General features: G+C 37.1%; 1 non-coding gene across 1 annotated transcript; it reads right to left on the reverse strand.

Moving 5' to 3' along the window:
* Positions 1–1,418: 1,418 nt before the first annotated feature.
* LOC131183527 (small nucleolar RNA R71) lies at positions 1,419–1,525 on the reverse strand. Its single transcript, XR_009151576.1, has one exon. It is a non-coding gene; the product is annotated as a small nucleolar RNA R71 (small nucleolar RNA).
* Between the last annotated feature and the right edge of the window lie 9,834 nt (positions 1,526–11,359).

Below are 11,359 nucleotides of genomic sequence, written 5' to 3' on the forward strand. Positions count from 1 at the left end.
CTAAGGAAACAATAGGTTGGATTAAATGATTTATGCTTCATAAATTATTGTTTAGCTTAACTACTTCCTTTTCTTAAAGCAGTTATTAATTTGATGAGGATTGCTTAATACCAACTCAGTTAATAATTAGAGTCAATAAGAGTGCTGGGCTCGAATTGATGAGTATAGGGAAGTCAAGGGTTTACCTCGCTATTTGGTAAATCTATGTTAAGTATTCAATAAGATATAATTATATTTCTTTTGTCCATGATCAAATAAATGCATTGGAATGAGAATTACCTTGGACTGAAGTTTGTTTAATTTGAGACTTTCATATTTAATTTTAGTTCTTAATTTTTGATTTTTTATTTCTTCTTTGGATTGTGAATTAACCCCTCAACCTTTGTTTCTTTTCCATTACACAAGCACACAAAATTTAATAATTCAGTCTCTAGGGTTCGACCTGGATTCACCACTTACTGCAGAAAATATTTTATACTTAGTGGTTTCAGTTAATTTAATTTCTGGTGGATTCGACACCCATCAAGAATTTTGGTGCTGTTGTCGGGGACTGAAATTTATTTGATTTTGTGTTTCTGATGTTAGATATTCTGTTATTAATTTTGTTTGTGAGTTGTTGCTATTTTCAGGTTTTTGGAAAAGAAAAAAAATATATATATATAATAATTACTGTGTTACTGTTCATTGTTACTGTTCATTAAGGATTTTTGTTGAATTTGGAGGGTGGCCCATATGTATTTTGAAGGAAACAATGCTCTGATCAAGACCAATCAATCCATAGGATTCCTTGGCCCCACCCTCTTGAAGCTAAATTCGATTATTTTCTAGTGTTTTAAGGCATTTTTCTATTTTTACTTTGATTTTTTTTGTTTATGACAAGAATTTATCAATCTGGTGAGTTGATCTTTGATCCAGAAATAGAAAAAACAGCTAAACAGTTGAGAAAATTGGCTAAGCAAGCTGGGCAGATTCTAAGTACATCTGAAGGAGTCTAATCTCCAAAGAAGCTAAGTTCGGATTCGGATTCAGAGTCAAGTTCCAAAAACGAGACAATGGCTACTGCTAGGATTTTGAAAGAGTTGGTTACTCTTGATCTAAACCAATAGCCTTTGTGTATCCAATACCCTGCTTTAAATGTTGCTTTTGAATTGAAATCTGGACTAATCCATTTGTTGCCTAAGTTTCATGATCTTGCAGGTGAGGATCCACATAAGCATCTAAAGGAATTTCATGTTGTGTGTACCAGCATGAAACCTCAAGGAGTTCCAGATGATCAGATCAAGCTTCAGGCTTTCCCCTTCTCACTGGAGGGCACAACTAAGGATTGATTGTATTACCTTCCTTCTGGATCTGTCAACTCATGGAATGGGATGAAGCAAATATTTTTGGAGAAGTATTTTCCTACTTCCCGTGCTGCCAACATAAGAAAAGAAATTTGTGGCATCTGGCAGTACAATGGAGAGAGTTTATATGAGTATTGGGAGAGATTTAAGAAGCTGTGAGCAAGCTGTTCCCATCATCAAATAATTGAGCAGCTGTTGATTCAGTATTTCTATGAGGAACTTCTACCAATGGACCGCAGTATGATAGATACTGCTAGTGGAGGAGCTTTGGTTGATAAGACACCAGAAGAGGCAAGGAGGCTGATTGCTAACCTGGCAGTAAATTCTCAGCAGTTTGGAATGAGAATGGATCACACAACTATGAAGGTTAATGAGGTCAGTACATCTAACCTTGAGAAACAAATTTCTGATTTAACTTCTTTGGTGAGGCAGTTGGCTGTAGGGAAAATGCAAACTGTTAAGGTATGTGAAATTTGTTCGGGTTCGGGTCATGCTACTGACATGTGTCTTGCATTGCAAGAGGATGAATCAATGCAACATGTTAATGCAGTAGGAAATTATGGACAGCCATAACACAGGTATGATCCCTTTTCCAATACTTATAATCCAAGATGGCGAGATCATCCTAATCCGAGTTATGAGAATCAACCGGTGCAAAACCGATACCAGCAGCAAAGACCACTAATGAATCAACCACCTCCACCTCCACCTTCGCCTCCCTCAAATCAAGGATGTCACTTGATGAAATTGTTAAGGCTTTGGCTAACAATACCCAACAGTTTCAATAGGAGACCAAAAATAGCATTCAAAACATAGAGAGGCAGATTAGTGAGTTAGCCTCATCTGTGAGTAAGCTGGAAGCTCAAGGTTCTGGAAAGCTTCCATCACAAACAGTAATGAAACCCAGAGAAAATGCCAGTTCTATACTATTGCGGAGTGGGAAAGAAGTTGATAATTAGACTCCACATGAGTCAATGAAAAAGAAGAAGCAAGGAGCAAAAGAGTTTGAAGTTCCTGAAGTTGAGGTAAATACTGAACCTAAACTGAATAAGGTTAATAATTTTGTTCTTCCTCCATTCCCATGCAGGTTGGCTAAAAATAAGAAAGAAGAACAAGAGAAAGAAATTTTGGAGACTTTCAAAAAAGTGGAGGTAAATATACCTTTACTTGATGCAATCAAACAAGTTCCCAGGTATGCTAAATTTCTTAAGGAATTATGCACTACAAAGCACAAGTTAAGGAATAATGAGAAGATCAGTGTGGGGGAAAATGTGTCGGCATTAATTCAGCAAAAATTACCCCCTAACTGTAAGGATCCAGGTTCATTTTCTATTCCCTGCAAAATAAGTGATTCTAGATTTGAACATGCAATGGCAGATTTAGGAGCATCTATTAATGTTATGTCAAATTCAGTTTTTCAAACTTTAAATTTGGGTCCTTTGAAAGAAACCAGTGTCATTATTCAGTTAGCTGATCATTCTAATGCTTACCCATCGGGAGTAGTTGAGGATGTGTTGGTGCAGGTTGGAGGATTGATTTTTCCTGCATATTTTTACATTCTGGATATGGAGGATGATAGTGCTCTCCCATCAAATTCAGCTTTGATTTTGTTTAGAAGACCTTTCCTAAAAACTGCCAAGACAAAAATTGATGTCGATGAGGGTACCTTAACTATGGAGTTTGATGGAGAGACTGTCAAATTTAATATCTTTGATGTCATGAAGTATCCTGCTGATGATCATTCTGTCTTTTCTATTAATGTTGCTGATACATATATGCAGGATGTTGTTGAGGATGAGTTAGAAAGAAAATCACAATTGCATGAATTAGAGAAAATTCACCTTAAGGCTTATGAGAATTCTAGGATCTATAAAGAAAAGACAAAGGCATTCCATGATAAACTAAGGAAGCAGTTTGTGGTTGGGCAAAAAGTTTTATTGTATAATTCCATATTGAAGCTGATGCCTGGTAAGTTGAGTTCTCGTTGAATTGGACCCTTTGTTGTTACTAATGTGTTTCCTTATGGAGCAGTTGAAATTCAAAGTTTAGGAACTAATAAGGTGTTCAAGGTCAACGGTCATGAACTCAAGCCATTTTATGAGGGGTTTCAGGAGAATTCAGTGGATTAAGGAGCTTTGCCATGTCGAGCTAACGACGTTAAACAAAGGCGCTTCTTGGGAGGCAACCCATGGGTGGCTTGTTAGCCACAATTAGATTTGTTTTCTTTTCCTTATTTTTATTTTATTTTCTAGCATTTTTTTTCCTTTTCTTTTGCATTTGGGCTTTACATTGGGGACAATGTAAGTTTTAAGTGTGGGGGAGGAGAAATTTATTGCTATAATTTCTTTTTAATTATTAAAAATAATAATAATAATAATAAAATAAAAAAATAAAAAAATAAAATTTATTCTCATAAGCTTGATTCATGATTCTATATTAACTCTCGGAGAGAAGTGCTTTGTCCTTGAAATGACTTTTCTATTTTAGATTGAATTTTTGAGATTTTAGGAAAGGTAATAGTAACTTTAATGATGGATTTTCCCTCTTCTCCATACCATAGAGCAATTTTTTCTGTATAAATCATTTAGGCTTGATTTAATGGTGAAATGATTAGTTATGTGTGCTTTAAACTAATGTTATGCATATTTCAGAACTTTGTTTAATCTATCAGGGCACTTTATAATATGTAGATGCATAAATTGGGGGAAATAAAAGGTTGAACTTGAAAATTGCTCCGCTATTTTAGTTAAGCAAATTAACCAGGGGTCTTCATGAACCCCATGTCGATTTTCAAGCCAAAAGCTAACTAGGATATGAGCAATGTACTTTTCTGAAGGTGACGATTGAAATAATAATAAAAAAAAAAGTGATAACTGTGACAAGAGAGAAGTACCAATTTCAAATAAGATACAACTCAACTTAACTAAGCCTTTATCCCAAAAATTTGGGGTCGGCTATATGGATTCGCTTTTTCCACTCTGAACGATTTTGGGTTAAATCTTCAGAAATGTGTAATACTTCTAAGTCATGTTGTACTACTCTCCTCCAAGTCAATTTAGGTCTACCTCTTTTTTTCTTTCTATCCTCTAACCTAATGTGCTCTACTTGTCTAACTGGAGCCTCCGTATGTCTACCCTTCACATGACCAAACCACCTTAATCTCCCTTCTCTCAACTTATCTTCAATTGGCACTACTCCTACCTTTTCTATAATACTTTCATTACGGACTTTATCTAGTCTAGTATGGCCACTCATCCACCTTAACATTCTCATCCCTGCAACTCTTAACTTAAATGCATACGACTCTTTCAGTGCCCAACACTCACTACCATATAACATAGCCGGTCGTATGGCTATACGGTAAAATTTTCCTTTTAATTTATTGGGAATCTTACGATCACATAAAACTCCCGTGGCATGTCTCCACTTCAACCATCCGGCTTTAATCCTATGACTAACATCCTTCTCACATCCCCCATCTACTTGAAGGACTGAGCCTAGATATTTAAAGTGATTACTTTGGAACAGTACCACTCCATTCAAACTAACTCCTTCCCTATCACCAGTTTGGCCTTCATTGAACTTGCAATACATGTATTCTGTCTTCGTTCTACTTAACTTAAAACCCTTTGACTCTAGAGTACTTCTCCAAAGTTTTAGCTTCTTATTGACTCCTTCTCGTGTCTCATCTATCAGAACAATATCATCCGCAAACATCATGCACCAAGGAATACTCTCTTGTATATGTTTCGTCAGTTCATCTAAAACTAATGTAAAAAGGTAAGGGCTTATGGCTGATCCTTAGTGTAATCCAATTGAGATCGGAAAATCTCTTGTGTCCCCTCCCACTGTACGCACAATAGTAGTTACTCCTTCATACATATCTTTTAATACTTGTATGTACCTAATAGATACCCTCTTTTGTTCTAACACATTCCATAAGACCTCTCTTGGAACACTATCATAAGCCTTCTCCAAATCAATAAAAACCATGTGTAGATGTAACAGCCCGATCCTTCTCCAGTTAGTATTGTCCCCTTTGGGCTGAAGCCCTCACGGTTTTAAAACGCGTTAATAGGGGTTAGGAACCTCCATCTTATGAACCCAGCATCTCTCCCGTGTTTTGTCGATGTGGGATTTGCCTAGGGTGTTACAATCCACCCCCCTTATGGGCCGGGCCATTACATTTGTGGTATCAGAGCCGCTCCGCGTGCAAACTTGAACGATGGTGGGGCAAACCTCAGCGAGGACGCTGAGTCCCATAAGGGGGGTAGATTGTAACACCCTAGGCAAATCCCACATCGACAAAACACGGGAGAGATGCTGGGTTCATAAGATGGAGGTTCCTAACCACTATTGACGCGTTTTAAAACCGTGAGGGCTTCAGCCCAAAGCGGACAATACTAACTGGAGAAGGATCGGGCTGTTACATTTGGTATCAGAGCTGGACTCCCTCTAGTATGGTGTGTGGTGCGAGGACGCACCAGGCGGAAGCTGGTGGGCTTGTCATGACCCAGGGATGGGGTTGGGACATGCTTGTTCAACCAGCTACGCACTGGGGTGGAAACTTCGTGTCCCACATCGGAAACGGGAAGAAAAGATTTGGGCCATATATGTGGGAGTCTTCCTCACCTGGTCAGCGCGCTTTTGGGAATGAAACCTCCCAAGGGACAAATCTGTGAGGCCCATGGGCTAAAGCGGACAATACTAACTGGAGAAGGATCGGGCTGTTATAGTAGATCTTTCTTCACATCTCTATATTTCTCCATCAAGCTTCTAATGAGAAAGATCGCTTCCATAGTTGAACGACCGGGCATGAAACCAAATTGATTGAGAGAGATAGAAGTATCATGACGTAGTCGATGCTCCACAACTCTCTCCCACAACTTCATAGTATGGCTCATGAGTTTAATTCCCCTATAGTTTGAGCAACTCTGTATGTCTCCCTTATTTTTAAAAATAGGTACTAAAATACTCTTCCTCCATTCATCAGGCATTTTCTTTGAGTTTAGAATCTTATTAAATAATTTAGTTAACCATGCCACTCCCATATCTCCCAAATACTTCCACACTTCAATTGGTATTTCATCGGGTCCACAGGCTTTACCCACTTTCATTCTCTTAAGTGCTTCCTTTACTTCTAAAAATCTAATCCTTCTAGTATAATTTACATTCTTTTCTATTGTTTTAAAATCTATATTCACGCTATTTCCATTTTGACTATTATTAAAGAGATCATTAAAATAATTTATCCATCTTTCTTTAATATTCTCATCTTTCACCAACACTTTTCCTTCTTTATCCTTAATGCACCTAACTTGATTGAGATCTTGACATTTCCTTTCTCTACTCCTTGCTAATCTATAAATATCTTTCTCCCCTTCTTTAGTTCCAAGTTTCTCATATAACTTTTCAAAGGCCTGTGCTCTTGCTTGACTAACTGCCTTTTTTGCCTCTTTCTTTGCTATCATGTACTGTTCATATGCCTCATTATTATCACATTTAGGTAATTTCTTATACCATTCCCTTTTTCTCTTCACTGCCTTTTGTACTTCCTCATTCCACCACCATCTCTCTTTTGAGGGTGGTCCATGTCCTTTAGACTCTCCAAGTACTTTTCTAGCTACTTCTCTAATCTTTGATGCCATCTGTATCCACATATCATTGGCCTCCATATCTAGCTTCCATACTTCGGACTCGAGAAGCTCATTTTTGAACTTCACTTGCTTTACTCCTTTGAACTCCCACCACTTTGTTCGAGCTACACTATTTCTTCTGACCTTACTTGAATTGTTCCTAAACTTGACATCCAAGACCACCAACCTATGTTGACTTGTTAAAGCCTCTCCTGGAATGACCTTGCAATCCTTGCATAGAGCTCTATTTGTCTTCCTGGTTAAGAGGAAGTCGATTTGGCTTCTATGTTGCCCACTTTTGAAAGTCACTAAATGTGACTCTCTTTTTATAAAGTAGGTATTTGCTAGTATTAGGTCGTATGCCATAGCAAAATCCAGGATGCTTTTTCCCTCCTCATTTCGACTGCCAAAACCAAAACCTCCATGAACATTCTCATAACCTTGCCTATCACTTCCTACATGTCCATTCAAATCTCCACCAATGAAAACATTCTCTTCATTCGGTATGCTTTGCATTAAGTCATCCATATCTTCCCAAAACCTTTGTTTACTCTCACTGTCTAGTCCTATTTGTGGGGCATAAGCACTAACTATATTTATTGTTTCTCCTTCTAGTACTAGCTTTACTAGTATAATTCTATCTCCTATCCACAGCTACTACTGCATCTTTCAATGTTCTGTCTATGATTATACCCACTCCGTTCTTGTTTCTCTCCTTTCCGGTAAACCACAGTTTGTACCCTGAATTACCCACTTCCTTACTTTTCTCTCCTACCCATTTAGTCTCCTGAATGCAAGCAATATTCACCCTTCTCCTTTCCAAGGTATCCACAAGCTCCATTAATTTTCCTGTAAGTGATCCAACATTCCAAGTACCAACCCTAATCCTCCTCCTATCCTGCTCCTTCCTAATTGGTCTCCTTCTATGATATCTTTTATTGTTTTCTATGTCTATCTTGTGTTATGTTCCACTATTTGTTCTACTATCTGTCCTATGGACTAACTTCTTTACCCACACCCGTCCATGATGTGGGAACCCTTGCTCACTTAACACCACACCCGGGCGCTAGCATGGCGCGTCGCTTTCGGTGAACGCCCTACACCCTTGCATATTTATCACTACACTCGGGCTCTGATGTAGCGCGTCGTTAGTAGAGGACACCCCAACATTTATATCTTTTGAATCCATATCATAGGGTGTGATGAAATTTTTACGCTGGTTGTCACCTACCGCAACCCTCCTCCTTTATCCGGGCTTGGGACCGGCTAAGTGCAAACTACTTAGGCGGAGTTCAATTTCAAAAAAGATAAAATAAAAAAAAGGGCATTTCTATCTCCCCTAAGATTTGCAAAGAGCTATAATTATTGTGCCTTGATAAATTAGCCTTGTGTTTTGGTGTGTATTGAGTTAAAATTTTATGGAACTTTAATTGTGTGAGCTTAATTGATTTCAAGCCTTTTATTTTATGTTGAAAAATTGTTGATATATTAGTATGGTGTTTATAGAATTTGTTGTGATGGTTATTATTTTACTTGCCTTTTCTTTCAAATTTTTAATCTTTTGTTAGAGAATGTTGTGATAGGGTGAAGTTAAGGAACTTCTAAGTGGAGTTGATTGAGAGTTTAAGTAATGCATGAGGACAAGCATGGAATAAGTGTGGGAGAATTTGATAAGTGCATAATTTATTAATTTTACTCCCATTACATTTAGTGTTTTTAGTGTGTTTTTATGTTTAATTCAGTTGGTTAAAATATATTTATCATTTAGACATATTTTTAGATAGTTGTGGAATAATTGTGTTAAATGGAGAAATTTTCAGTGTTTGACCTTTGCTATATTTTTCAGGTGTTTCTAAAGTTGTGGGTCTCCAAATTGATTGCTATTTAATCCATTGAAAAGCTAAGATAGAGCACTTCAAATGATAAAGAGGGACCAAAGCCCAAATCAGTCTCCAAGGTTGACAAAATGAGCCATGGATCTATTACAAAAGCCCAGACTCGATGGGTCACGACCAGTTTTAGTATTTATTTTGTATCTAGAGTTTCAGAAGTCCAAATGAAGCAAGGCCAAGCCCAATTGAACCTTAAGAGCCACCTCTACAACTTTTATGAAGGGTTGGATGCGAGATGAGGCCATTTTAATTGTCAAAAAATGGCAATGAAGTCGTCACAATGGGCTAGACCGTCTGACTGAGCCAGTCCTAATTTTTGAGCCATAACTTGGGCTGTAGACTTCAGATTTGGGCCCATGAGTACCCGTTGGAAAGCTAAGTAATAGGGCTACAACTTTCCTGAAGAGGGTAGAGGCAGATTCGGAAAGAAACTTGCTAAAAATCTGCATTTTGTATTTCAAAATTTTTCCTAGTTTGGTTTGGTTTCTATCTTTGGGGTTAGGTATTTTTAGTATAAATACGTCTTTGGGCAGCAGCTAAGAGCATCCCAATTCAGACCTTCATTCTCCATTTGAAGGCTTTCATTCTCCATTCTCTTTTTAGATTTCTTCTTTATTTTTCTTTATTTTTCTGTAAGCCATGAACATGAGTGACTAAGTTTTTAATTCAGTTCAAAGGATTCAAGTTCTTATGTATGATTTGTGAGACCAGGTTCTTAATTTAATTTATGTCTTTTTGAATATCTATTGTTTTCTGATTTAATTGTTTTTTATCTATTGAATGATTTGCTAAAAATGCCTATTAGTTAATTGTTTGATTTGATCAATTGCTAGTTCATCTTCATAATCCGTAATTGTTGTGTCAGATTGACCATGAGTAGCAATTAGGTTTTATTGATTATGATCTAAGTTTTCGATAATAACCTAAGGAAACAATAGGGTGGATTAAATGATTTATGCTTCATAAATTATTATTTAGCTTAACTACTTCCTTTTCTTAATGCAGTTATTAATTTGATAATGATTGCTTAATACCAACTCAGTTAATAATTAGAGTCAATAAGAGTGCTGGGCTCAAATTGATGAGTATAGGGAAGTCAGGGGTTTACCTCGCTGTTTGGTAAATCTACGTTAAGTATTCAATAAGATATAATTATATATTTTTTTTATCCATGATCAAATCAATGCATTAAAATGAGAATTACCTTGAACTAAAGTTTGTTTAATTCGAGAGTTTCATATTTAATTTTTATTCTTAATTTCTGATTTTTTATTTCTTCTTTGGATTGTGAATTAACACCCCCCAACCTTTGTTTCTTTTCCATTATGCCAGCACACGAAATTTAATAATTCAGTCTCTAAGGTTCGACCTGGATTCACCAATTGCTGCATAAAATATTTCATACTTGGTGATTTCAGTTAATTTAATTTCTGGTGGATTCGACACCCATCAATGATGATTCTATGCTTCTTTTACTTTTAGCTGCTACTGTTGCTTCTGATTCTTTTGCATTTGTTGGAGGTTTCAACTCTTGCATTTCTGCTGCTTCACTGAGAAGAATTAAACCACTAAACTTGTGTTTTTCTTCTCCCTCTTGAAATGGCGGCGCTGTTTTGACCCCTCCATCATCAGCGACAAGACTTTATTTTTCTCTTTTCCTTTTTCCTTTTTCTTTATTTTCATCGTTGACGTCTTTGGCTTCCAGATATATGGCTTTTGAAACTTTTGAGCTTTGAGATTCTTTCCCAATTGCTGCAATTGTGAGAGAATCAGTACTGGAATGATCCCCAAACTCTTTTTTCTTTTTGAGCAAGTCCCCAACCTCCTTAGCATCAGAGTCTCCTGCTGATGAGCTCTTCTCAACCTCCAAAAACCTGCCAACTTCCAATTCTAAACCGTTACCCAAAACTTTATCCACAGCTTTAGTAGCACGTAAAACCGCGGATACTTCAGCTTCCGGACAAAATTCCACGTTCAAATAGATACCTAGTCCCTTATTCTCTCTGAACTCCACAGCTTCACGATTCAAAGACCAGTCCCCAGCAGTTTCGCGTGGTGGGCATGAACCAATGGTTTGTAAACCAAATTCCATGTTCAAATCGATACCCAGTCCCTTATTCTCTCTAAACTCCACATTGTCACGATCCAAAGAGGATTCTCTCGAGGCCTGGTGGGTATGAAGCATCGTTTCGTAAAATCTTTTGAAGGAAAAATTGGGGCATGGAAAGCCCACAGCCAATTCCGTATCTTATAGTATTTTTGAGGACTTCTTCCATTCTTTCCTCTTGCCTTCCATTGGAATTGTTGTTAAATTCTGATTGGTCATTTAGTGACGTGTCATGTTATTGCCATGTCATCCTTCTTGTGGTCCAAGGCAATTGGTCATGAATAATTAATAATGGAAAACTATTTATTTTATTATTATCATTATTATTTCCTTTTATAATTAATTTTGCCCTTACATTCCAATGTTGATTTTTTTTCTTAT

The sequence above is a fragment of the Hevea brasiliensis genome, chromosome 9 (genome assembly GCF_030052815.1).
Source record: "Hevea brasiliensis isolate MT/VB/25A 57/8 chromosome 9, ASM3005281v1, whole genome shotgun sequence".
Taxonomy (NCBI): Eukaryota; Viridiplantae; Streptophyta; class Magnoliopsida; order Malpighiales; family Euphorbiaceae; genus Hevea; species Hevea brasiliensis.